Genomic DNA, 12,051 nt, shown 5'->3' with positions numbered 1-12,051 from the left:
TCGATCGAACTTAGGTTATGGAGACGTAAAAGTTTTCGCATATTTATTGCTTTGTCCTCGTTACTGTGATATATTATATCTATCCAACCCCGTTTATGCTTGCTTTCTATCTCTCTCCCCTCATCACCCCCATCCCCTCCCTCTCTTTCTCTATCTCTCTCTTTCTGTTTCCCTCTGTCTCTCTCGAAATCATAGAATAGAGCCTTTTACGGGTGGTCGTTAAAATTTTCTACGTCCCACGTCACGGGACACGTTAGGTCATCTTTTCGTTCGTTGCGATAAAAAATTCCTAGTTTCTTTTTATCTTCTATTAATTTCTAATATCGTTATTAATTTCTACAATCGGTATTGGATCCTTCTCTCGAGTGGAAAATTCGTAGTCGAATCTTCAATGTTTGATTATATTCTTCATCTTTCGATGAAACCAATCGAATTTTTTAACGACACAAACGATTCAAATAAAAAGAAAAAGAAATTGGGAAAAAGAAAAATTGATCACTAATGTAAAATAGATAATATCTGAGAAAAATCGATGCAAGAAAAATCCTTGAGAAAACGATCTAACACTTTCAAAGAGAAAAAAAAAGAAAAAGAAGAAGAAGAGAAAAGAAAAAAATAATAATTAATCTAATTCGAACGTGTGTTGTGGGTCTGTTGGTATGTTTAGATGAGAGTTTAGATAATTTACCGATGATCTCACACACTCGCCTTGGATGATCTATCGAGGCCTAAAGATCACTGCCCTCTCTTCTTTTCTTTGGATAGCTGAGCTAGCTATCCTTCTATCCTTCCTTTTCGTGAGGGACACATTTGCTTTTCGGGTCTGATGTATCGAAGCAATTCCGATCTCAACTCTGATGATGTCGAGGCACCAGTTCGTCTCTTATCTCTCTTAATGTCGATTAATTTATCAAGCTTGTGCTCTACAAGAGATAAGAAAGAGCTTGTTCCTTGCTTGCTAAGAAACTGGTTCGTTCTTTTCCTTCATCTCTTTCTTTCTTTCTTTCTTTCATCAAAACATAGAAACAAAACTTTTTCTTTAGAAAATAATTGAAAACAATATTTTGTCGAAATTATCAAAATAATAAAATAAGTAAGTATGTAATATGTAATAATTATTATAACATTAGACAATATTATATTGTAATAGAATAGGTATAGGTTACATTAAAGAAATATATATATATATATTTTTTTTTTATTTTATATATATATATATGTATATATTTATATTTATATATAAAATAAAATAATCAAAAAACCGAAGTAAAATAAAAAGAAATCTTTCTCTTTCTCACTTTAATCTGTCATATACTTTGCATTTTGATCGAAGGACCAAACAGAGCTAGATGGAAACAAGCCAAAGAGTCGAACATTTGTCATTCGCACCAGGAATGATCGACGATACGCCAGAACTCGCACGATGAATCCTTTTCCTCTCGCGAGAGGAAGAGAAAGAGAAGGAGGATCCTACCTGTGACAGGGAGGGCCGTTTTGAGAAACGAATGTCCATTTTTAAATTACAACGATATTTATACGATAAGAATATTTATTTTAGATAAGCTATACTACGATACTATTACTATTTATATATTTCTCCAAGTCATTTACCATATGTTTCTTCTTGTTTCTTTTTTCTTTCTTTCTTTTTTTTTCAATAACAATAATAATTTTGTCTTTTTATAAATCGTCTCATACACAGTATTTTATTTAAAATCTAATTGATCCGTATACAATAATAACGACACAAGTTTATGTAAGAAAATTTATTTTGATCGAGCGAAGAGTGAGAGAAGAAAAAATTTTATTGAAAAATATTTTTACTTGAAAAGAAGTTCCACCAACAAAATTCTTTTTATTTGAATAACGTTTTAGAAACTTGTATAAATTGTAAACTTTTATTCGATACGAAAAGTTTCAAAGTAGACAATCGCGTGTAGCGAAACGATTGAACTTCTCGAGTCTTATTGTTAATTATTAAGTCCATGCGCTATTATGCTCCCAGAATATAAATAATAAAAAAAGAAAGTTATAGATCTCCCTCAAGTCTTATTCTGTGAACCCTTTCGATGGGGATAATAATACGGGACAACCCTTTTTTTTTCTCTGGTAAAAATACAAAGAAAACGTAAAGTTTCCAACGAAATTGATTTACCCCCTCTCTCTCTCTTTTTAATTAATTAATATTATTTTTATATTTAAAAATCTTTATCTTAACTCTATCTATTTTTATATAACAATATATATTTGCATCTTCATAATTCGTTCTTCTAATTTTTGATATATCCTTTCTAATCAACAAGATACTAATCATAATAACCAATAAATTAAATTCTCGACATCTCTATTCTCACTTCGAAGGCTACCGCAAGTCTTGTATCTCAAATTACAAGTACTACTGAAGATTAAACAGTTTGTAACATCGAATCACATGTATCACAGATGATACAGAGAAAGAAAGAAAGAAAGAAAGAGAGAGAGAGAGAGAGAGAGAGATCTCAACAAACTAGTTGTCGAGTTGTCACTTAATCCAGCATGATCTGCGGTTGCTATAGGATAACTCGCAGAGAATACTACTATATCTTCTATCCTCGAGAAAACAAGTAAAACAAATCACAAAAAAAAGAAAGAAAGAAAAAAAAGAAAAAATTCATCCCTGAACGCGAGAGACTGACGATTCGAGCGAATGAAAAAGTAAACGAATTAAGGGAAAAAAAACTCGGTAGAAAAAAAAAAGCGAAGAAAAATCATAAAATCTATCAACATAAATATGTACGTATTTGCTCGAACGTCGAAGGGGTGGTTTCGAAGTGGTGTTGCTAGTGATGGTGATAGGGTGGTTGACTTTACCCTCGACGTACGCGTGCTCTCGCGTCTACACGAGGCAGATCTGTCAGTAGAGCATAAATCAATGAGTTTCGCTTCTGCCTTGCTGTAGTCTGGTGTATATGTATGCACGTATGTATTAGGTATATCTATGTACATGTTAGAGAGAGAAAGATAGGGAGAGAAAGAGAGGGAGAAACAAGAGAGAGAGAGAGAGAGAGGGTAAGAGCGTTACGTTTCCACGGACAGATAGAGCCGATGCTTTATTATGCCGGACACAATTGCGTGTTGCCTAAGCCACGTGACCGGCGACTTCCGGCCGACGTTTGGGTTCCGCTTCGTGATGTCCTCGCACGATCTTCTGCTTCCTCGACTCACTCACCTCCCACCATTCCTCTTTCTCACTTGCTCTGCTTCTCTCTTTCTCTGTCTGTCTGTCTGTCTGTCTGTCTGTCTGTTTGTCTGTGTATTTGTCTATCTCTGTCTCTCTGTGTCATATATTCGCTTATCCCAAACACCATCCCCCTCCTCGTTCCAATACTTTTTCTTTTCTTCTCTTTCATTCTTTCATATTTATCATCTTACGAGGCATTTTAGGCATTTTCTATTTTCCCCTCCGATTTTTCTGTTCTTTTTTTTTTTTATCTTTTCTTTTCTTTTCTTTTCTTTTCTTTCGTGTCATCTTCCGGGTCGGAAGATGACATTTGTTTGTATATGTATCTCTTCGTACATGTATGTGTAGAGATTTGGAATATTGTCTTCGTTTGGAAAGTAAGTCGTTCGAGTATTTTTTTTTTTAATTACTATTGGTTTGCTCTAGGGGAAGAAAGAAAATGAAAGATTGTATAGTTTAATATGTCTATGTAAGATGTATTGTAGTTTCTGTTAATCATTTATTATTATTATTATTATTATTATTATATTTTTTTCTTTTATATATATATATGTATCATTTACATATGATTCTAATTTCAATAGAATAATCTTGATATTACTAGTACACTTTAGTAGGTATAATGTTTGTTTAGAAATAATGCAATGATTTGTTATTAATCAATCACTTTAATTATCTATTCTTAACATTACCAATATTGTTCTCTCTATTTCTCTATCTCTCTCTCTCTCTCTCTCTCTCTCTCTCTCTCTCTCTCTCTCTCTCTCTCTGTGCATAGGTTTGTTCTCGTTCCACGTGCCGGTTAAGAGCCATTGTCATAACGGATCCGGATGAAGCTCCGTGCACGATAGTTCCGGATGCGTTTCACCGGCTTTGACGACTCGTAGCTAGTGAGAATCCATCGAATGATAACGTCTGCACGATCATAATTATCAGTTGGATATCATTAATATGATAATCTCGAATAGATTAATAATAACATAAACATGTTATAACCATACATTTATTTCTTATAACGATCAACAAACGTTCGATCTTTTTACAGAGAACTTTTAACAAATGATTAATTACCATCTTATAAAATAAAAACTTGAAGGAAAAGAGGGAGGAAAAGTTACGAAAAAAAAGAAATAAATAAAAAAAGAATAAACGATCCACCCTAATAATAATAGAGCGATCACAGAGGGATGAAAACATTCGCGTAGTTCTTGTTCTAACACAACCACCAACAATACTATAGTACTAGTTTAGCATGAGGTTTTCTCTATCGAGCCCCATCGTTTGGGATCACCGTGGCGAATTTCAGAGTTTATCGTGGGGGTGTGTAGCCACTGTGACCACTAAAACCGGCCGACCAATTCGAGGGTAGCAAAAGAGGGAGATAGAGAAAGAGAGAGAAAGAAAGAGATACGGATAGAGAGATACGGATAGAGAGATAGAGATAGAGAGAGAGATAGAGAGAGAGAGAAAGAGAGAAAGAGAGGGGATGACGATGATACGACCTCGTGCATCGGAGACGAGCAAAAAGGGATTTGCTGTTGCGTCATGGGAATCATAAAATCGGTGGAACGACCCTTATAAATAATGAATACTCTTTGGTGAGTAGAGACGTCGCACGGTAATTAAGCGTTTACCTTTGACCCGTCGACCGAAACGAAAGCCCCACCCCCACCTACCACCACCCCCACTACTAGTACCCAGCACTTCCGATCGACCCATGAAAATCGAGATTAAATCGCGACTATTTAAGGGCCGGCCACTTTTTTTTCTTCTTTCTTGACTCCGCTACGATCACGTCAGGTAGATATCATAAATCGTTTCGGCCAATTAATTTCGCATCTCATAGAAATTTCGACGAGGTATGCTACGTACATATATACATACATACATACATACATACATACATACATATATATGTACATATATAGGTACGGTAACTCGAGAACCAGCGAGCAGCACGCTCTTGTTTGCTGATACGATCTCTCTCGGGGCTTAATTGACGATGATCGTTTGCGTTTTCGCGCTTCGTAGACGTTAATGGAGTTATGGTGAGGATCGGTTCGCTTGAAGAAATATAAAAGAGAGTTGAATTCCAATCAGTTCGTTGCGAATAGATTTTCGAAATTCGATTACTTGCCGAACGATTACAATTTTACACGATTATCCCAACTGTACTAATTATTTACTCAGTCTTTTTAATTTCATATCCTGCTAGATCTACAAACGTTTCCTCTTTCTTTTTACATTTTTAAGTGGAACAAATTTCGAGGAACAAGCATTACCGATAAATGTTTTCTCCGTAGGCGAGAAGATACATACCTCGCAAGTATTTACCAATCGAGAAAAAGAGAGAGAAAGACAAAGACCAAGAGAATCTCAAAGATATTCTCTCTCTCTTTCTTTCTCTCTGGAGTAATTTTCAAGTGAGTCTCTTTCACATCCCGCAGTGGCTGACTCCGGCATGGTGGTCCAGGTCAACAAATCATAATCGTGCCTACGACCGAGTAACGAGGAAAGCCTGAAGATGTTTGCTGGACGTTGCTTTGGCGCTCTTTCGAACACGCCAGCAAGTAAGAGAGAAAGAGAGAGAGAGAGAGAGAGAGAGAGAAGAAGAAGTAAAAGGAAGAAAAAGAGATAGAGAAGTCTTGGTTAAGGTCTAAAGAAATGGAAGGAGGGGTAGAAGAGAAGAAAGGAAAGAACGATGCTCATGAGCGAGAACAAGAGCAAGAACAAGAGAAGCAGGTAGGTCTTAGCGGGTAACGTGGCGCACGGAACGTTCTGGGCCCACACCAACGACAAGGTGGTCCCACGAGACTGGACCCTGACTGTTGCACGAATATCCTCGATTTATGATCCAATAATTAAAAACTACGATCCTAGGTATCTGGTAAAGCTTAATCAAGATTGTTGTTGTAGCGATCGTTGCAATTTTAAACTAGAAATTACGATTACTAGGGCAAAACAAGATGGCAGTAGAAAGTGTGTTAATTTTTGTAAAAAAAAAAAAAAATACGATAATAAGCTACTCTGGTAAATTTGATCGAAATGACTGCTTGATAAGTCTGTCTCATTCTCTCTCTACTTAAAACCGGAACAACCGTGATCTATCTTTTTTTGATGTTTAGCCAGTTAAATCCAATGTGAGAAAAGAGATAGATATTTGGACGGTCGGGATGGCTGGAACGGACAGCTGGCCCACGAAGAAACCAGGAGGAGCGACTGACTCATTAGGCATGCATACGCCTAAAACCAATTCTAGTTCTCCATTCTCTTTCTCTCTTGCAAGGCCTAACGAGACGTCTATATTATTAAGGTTGGCCTGAGAGATCCGCGGGACCCTGTTCGAAAACCCAATAGGGAGGCTTACGTCGGATATTAACCGTGTTAGAGAAAGAGAGAGATAAATAGAGAGAGAGAGAGAGAGAGAGAAAGAGAAGAGAAGAGAAGAGAAGAGAAGAGAACTCCGAAGATAAAGGAGGAAGAAGAGAAAGAGGAGGAAGAGGGAAGCACTCCGAGCCGTGGACCACCGTGGAAGAAGGGAGTACACCGAGAAGTGGCCGGCAGCTCCACCTCATCCTCCTATTTCTCCTCTCTTTCTCCCTCTCCTTCCTCGTCCTTCCTCCTCCATGAAATTTTCTTGCCTTCACAAGCCAACTGCCAATAACCACAAACACGTAATTTCCTACAGCGCCTACCATACGCATTACGTCGGCTTTTTTGCCCGCCTAACTCTCTAACCAGGTGGAATTTATTGCCGGGAAATGTCAGTTCGTGGTGGCTCTCTACCGAACACCCGCAAGCCTGCTGCCGAAGAATTATCCACCTCGTCTTCGTCGCTTTCTTACGATGCTATTTTATACATCCTACTTTTTATACATCTCTTTTCCTTGTTACGAAAGAAATCATTCTCTTTCAATAGTTTAGCATCATCGCTCTTCTCCATCCATCTCCTATCCCGACGTGTTAAAACATCTTAACGAGTCATACAAAACTATCAACGAAAATATATTTCTGCTTTAATTCGAAAAAGTTAACCAACGACAACGTTGCCAATCTAACATGGACATCCCTAGATAAATTATCTTCGTCCTTCGATCATTCCGGTTCTCGTAAAAAGTTGCGAATTCTTACCAGAAATGGAAAGTGTTCGGTAGGCATTCGAACGAAAGGATAATAAGATGTCCGAGGCTGTCGATTATGGCATTTGCCGTGTATACCTAACGTCAGTCTCACTCTAATCCGCTAGCATCGAGCTAGATCGAGTTTCCGCTATGAGAAAAACAGGTTTCAATCGAGGAAGATAGAAGGAGTCGCTCTCCGCAAGTCCAACGGAGACTTGCACCTGCACGGCAGGTGCTCGACCTGCTTCGGACTACTCGTTCTGCGACGATTATGAACTATCTAATTGCTAATCTCATAGTTAATCGGTTGGACGTTCTATCTTCGATCTATCGGAGATAGCTATCGAGCTGGCATTGAATTTACTAATCAAAGACCTCGAATCGAGCGTATCGTAAACATCGATTCGATTTATCGATCGTGGACATGTGATCTCGTATGGCCGATCGCTGTTAATTCTTTTTTCCTTTTCTTTTCATTTCCCCCACGAATAAAATTTGACTATACCAATCGCGAATCTAATTTCGTTGCGATCTAAGAAAAGAATTTTCGTTAGAAATATTTGTCCAAGGGAAGGTTTATCGAATCATCCCTTAAGACGATAAAACGAACGGATAAAGATGGACCGAAACGATCGAGTAGGATGAGGACAACGAGGAGACAGGCCGACAGCTTGAAGAAAAACTTGGAAGAAGTTTATGTCTCTCCCGTCGAGCGACGTGTCGACTTGGTACGGTGTCTTTCGCTTAGTAATTAAAAGAAGCGATTATGGCCACCGAGAAAGAAATGTCCAAGGATCGGACATCCTCGAGGATATTCCTTCACGATAGCGAAGTCTTTTGGAAACTGAAATAAAACTCTGATTATCCCTGATTCAACAATAAAAAAAGGCTGATTAAATTTTATTTCCAGTTTGCTTGTTCCTCTTGCTTTCGTATTTGCTTTTAACAGGGAAATCGGAAAATGGTCTATAGGTGTATTGTATCATCTGACAATAGTTTAGCTGGCATGGATGGCACGATTCTACCCGTGGCCACTGTCTTATGTTTTAATTGTTCTCCGTCGGCGCGTAAATCCTAATTAAGACTGAATTATTCCACCGGCGGTGTCCGCGTAAGAAAGCCTTGCGGAAGGTTCGATCGTGAGAAGGTAAATTCCTTTCGATTCCAAGGATGATTCCTTCGATGTTGCCCACCACAGAAACCTCCAGCACGATTCTCTTTCTCTCTCTCTCTCTCGCTCACGTACTCTTCTCCTTTAATCCTTTCCACAATCGTTTCCCTTTCCCAAGTATAATAACTTTGAAACAGTAACGTTCACTACTACTATCGAAGCTCGAACTAACTCGAATTTTTCGTTAAAATGTCAAGTGGAATATAAAAGGAAAAAGAGTTTCCTTAGTCATTAAAAAGAATATTCTTTTGGATAGAAGATACTTGTCCCTTTCTTAACTTTTTCATCAATCCTTCTAATTCGTCTCTTCTAAATACGCGAATTTTCAATAATTTTTCTTTATGATGTTAATAAATCTATCGAATCGATATCTTTGCAACTGCAAGAAAAAATCTCATCAGCTATCGGATAAAATGTAGCTCGAAAAAGAATTCTTTGTAGACTCACGTACACGTACATACATAGATAACAGAATATCGTCGAGTTTAGCGAACGTTCTCGAAAACGTTGGCAAAGTTCTCGCTTTTTAAAGGAGAGAAGATAAACTACATTAAAGGCGGAGGAGAATGAAGAAAAAGAAATGAAAGAAAAAGAAGAAAGAGAAGAAGAAGCTTTGGAGGATATTCCAGCTGGGTCTTGGGGATCGCTTAGCCAAGGCGCCTTTAACAAGGATACCATTTAAGCTCGCTCGAGATCAGGATGACTCTGCATTATCGCTGATTCCAAAACAGCCACGGGATTTCCATGTCCGGGCTTGGAAGCAACCACCAGCATCAGCATCGGGATGGAGAGACCCCACAACTCGACTTTAGCATAGATTAAACTCTCGCGCACGCTTCGATCGTGACCCAAATAAGAGAAAAAAGAAAAGAAGCTAAAGAAAGAGGGAGGGAAGGAGAAACAGAGAGAGAGAGAGAGAGAGAGAGAGAGAGAAAGATTGGCTTAGATAAAAATCGGAGCGATCTCCTTCCCGATCTTTACGAGCTGAATGCTACAGAAAGAACACCGGAAAATGGCTATCGCTGATTTCGACGTAAAAGGATTTTGCTTGCCTTCGCGAATTCTTACAAGATTTTTTCTTAAAAAAACTTCATCTTTTTCATTTTTTGTTTTTGTCTTCTTTTTTTTTTTTTTGTATTTTTTCTTCGCGTTTTCTTTTTCTATTCTTTTCTTTTTCTTCTCCTTCTTCTCTTTCATCTAACTCTTTTCGATTCATCATCTCTTTTCGATCTATAATTAGAGATTTACTTCAGTTGAAGAGCTTCAACTATTTTCCTTCTTTTTTCAATATTAGGTAATCACAATTTGATGACTTTAATACTTTCATTAATTTGTATAAAAGTTGATCGACGAGAAAGATTTGTTTTATCGCGTATGTAAATCCTTTTGTGTTAATCCTTAAGTGCATAGGATTGAAATTTATTTTCTTTGTATGTTTTAATATTTACGCGATCTTTTTTTTTTTCTTTTTCCTTTTCCTACGGGCCAGGAAAAAGTGGAAGCTTTATCGCGGCGGAACTGATAACACTATTTCAAAATTCACAGCCAATTCCAATTCCGACTCTCCATTGTTCGCGAATGGAAAACGTTGAAGTGGCTTCACCGGCGCGCAGTTGGCAGTGAATTTTGGAGGTCGGCCAACATCGTCGAGAGAATTTACGTCTATTTAATTTTATGGCATTTGACTGTCGCGGGTTAAGAGAGAGAGAGAGAGAGAGGAGGGAAAAGAAGAGAGAGTGGGAAGAGGGAAAAGAGGGAAAGAGACATTTGCCCGCAGTTCGAGATTTGTTTTTCCGACTTACCACTTTGCTACGAAAACGAACAAACTTTCATCCATTAAATCCCCTAACTAACGAAAAGCGAATTAATCCAAAACTACTATGTTTTATATGGTACACAAAAGATTTTTTCTATCTATCTTGTAAATATATATTTATCAACATATCTCCTTAATTGGAAATAACTGAATCGTAAACAAGTCATCATTAAAACTAAATTATCGACATTAAAACGATCTTTCCTATCGAATAGTACGAATAAACGAATAAATAAAAAATGTCAAGCTCGGGAAACCATTGATACTAATTTGATTGAGACTATTGAGACTAATTAGATACTTCCGATCTGTCGATTGAAAAAAGAAAAAAAGAAAGAAACAAAAAGAGAGAGAAAAATCCGATTAGACTCGAGGACTTTTGCAAAAGATTTTTTCTTCGAATAAAATAAACAATCTTAAATTCAGTCGAGAACGACGCGAGGAGACATCGGAGCTAATTGCAGCATTACTCGTGAACCTTTTATATTAATACCCTTTTTGTGCTTTCAGTCGTCCTTATCGTACACGGCAAGTTCAGCAAACAAGATGAAGAAGAAGGAGAAGGAGAAGAAGAAGAAGGAGAAGAAGAAGAAGAAGAAGAAGAAGAAGAAGAAGAAGAAGAAGGAAAGGATGCTGAAGATCCTTTCGTTTGAGCTATCACCTCGAGATCGTTCGTGGTATGCGCTACCTAAAAGCACGTTCTTAATTCATGGCGATCGCTCAACGTTGCAACGCGCCGTCGAAATAATAAATATTACGCCTTACTGCGAGTAGCAACAACGTGTATTATTCTCTCTCTCTCTCTCTCTGTCTTTCTCTCTGTCTCTCTCTCTCTCTCTCTCTCTCTCTCTCGCTCTCCATCCCTCCGTTTCTCTTTCTCTTCCTCGTTCATTCTGTTAGAAGATGCCAGGAGCAGAGCGGTAAGTTAACGACTCGACGTGGCGTATTAAACTCCTGGCCACTGGCTTTTTGGCTCTCCTTGCTGAAGTCAAAGAAAGAGAGAAGAAACGGGCTCCCTTTGAAAGCACGCCGATTATTTATTGCGTATGGAATTGGACGTTGAAGCTGGACCATTCACCCTCTCTCTTTCTTTTTCTTTTCGTCTCTCTCTCTCTCTCTCTCTCTCTCTCTCTCTCTCTCTTTCTCTCTGTTTATCTTTCTCTCTCTCTCTCTCTCTCAAATGTTACGAATGTTTTCATCGATTTCTTATCATTTACATTAGAAACAATATGTATGACGAATGAGAATTAATCGATTATCGATTTTACGAATGAAATATTACAATTTCACGATGAAATTTTGCACGTCTGATTTTGCATCGATAAAAAAGAAAGTTAACTTTTCTTAATACCTTTCGTTAGAAATGTCGAAGCAATGAGCGAATCAATGTCATCGAATAATTTCTTCGAAATATTTTCTTCTACTTGGATCATCATCCCTCTTGACGAAATGTCGATAATAATAATCATCGAATTTCCGAGTTAAGTTAACATATCCTGCGAACGATCGTCCGTCTCTTCCTTCTCATTTTTCTTCTTTCTCTTTTCGACTGCATTGAGGAACGAGCGAGCGACTGGAAGAACCCTGACGTCTTTCTCCGCGAAGGGTGTAATAAAAAGAAACCACCCACTGTGTGCTCGACACGAAACATATATACAGACACAGACACACGCAGGAAGAAACACATACGAATCACTCTACTCAAAACTAACCACAACCAAGG

General features: G+C 37.9%; 1 long non-coding RNA gene across 3 annotated transcripts in view; it reads left to right on the top strand.

Annotated features, from left to right (window-relative positions):
* Positions 1–11,086, top strand: part of LOC127068488 (uncharacterized) — a 50,749-nt gene extending 39,663 nt beyond the window's left edge. For all 3 annotated transcript variants that reach the window (XR_007782945.1, XR_007782946.1, XR_007782944.1), the window contains 2 exons: positions 5,668–5,962; positions 10,839–11,086. This is a non-coding gene — a long non-coding RNA (uncharacterized LOC127068488). The remainder of the gene's footprint in view (positions 1–5,667; positions 5,963–10,838) is intronic.
* The last annotated feature ends 965 nt before the right edge of the window (positions 11,087–12,051 follow it).

The sequence above is a fragment of the Vespula vulgaris genome, chromosome 13, assembly GCF_905475345.1.
Source record: "Vespula vulgaris chromosome 13, iyVesVulg1.1, whole genome shotgun sequence".
NCBI lineage: Eukaryota > Metazoa > Arthropoda > Insecta > Hymenoptera > Vespidae > Vespula > Vespula vulgaris.
Note: the sequence above shows the minus strand (reverse complement) of the source record. Positions and strands in the feature narration are given on the sequence as shown.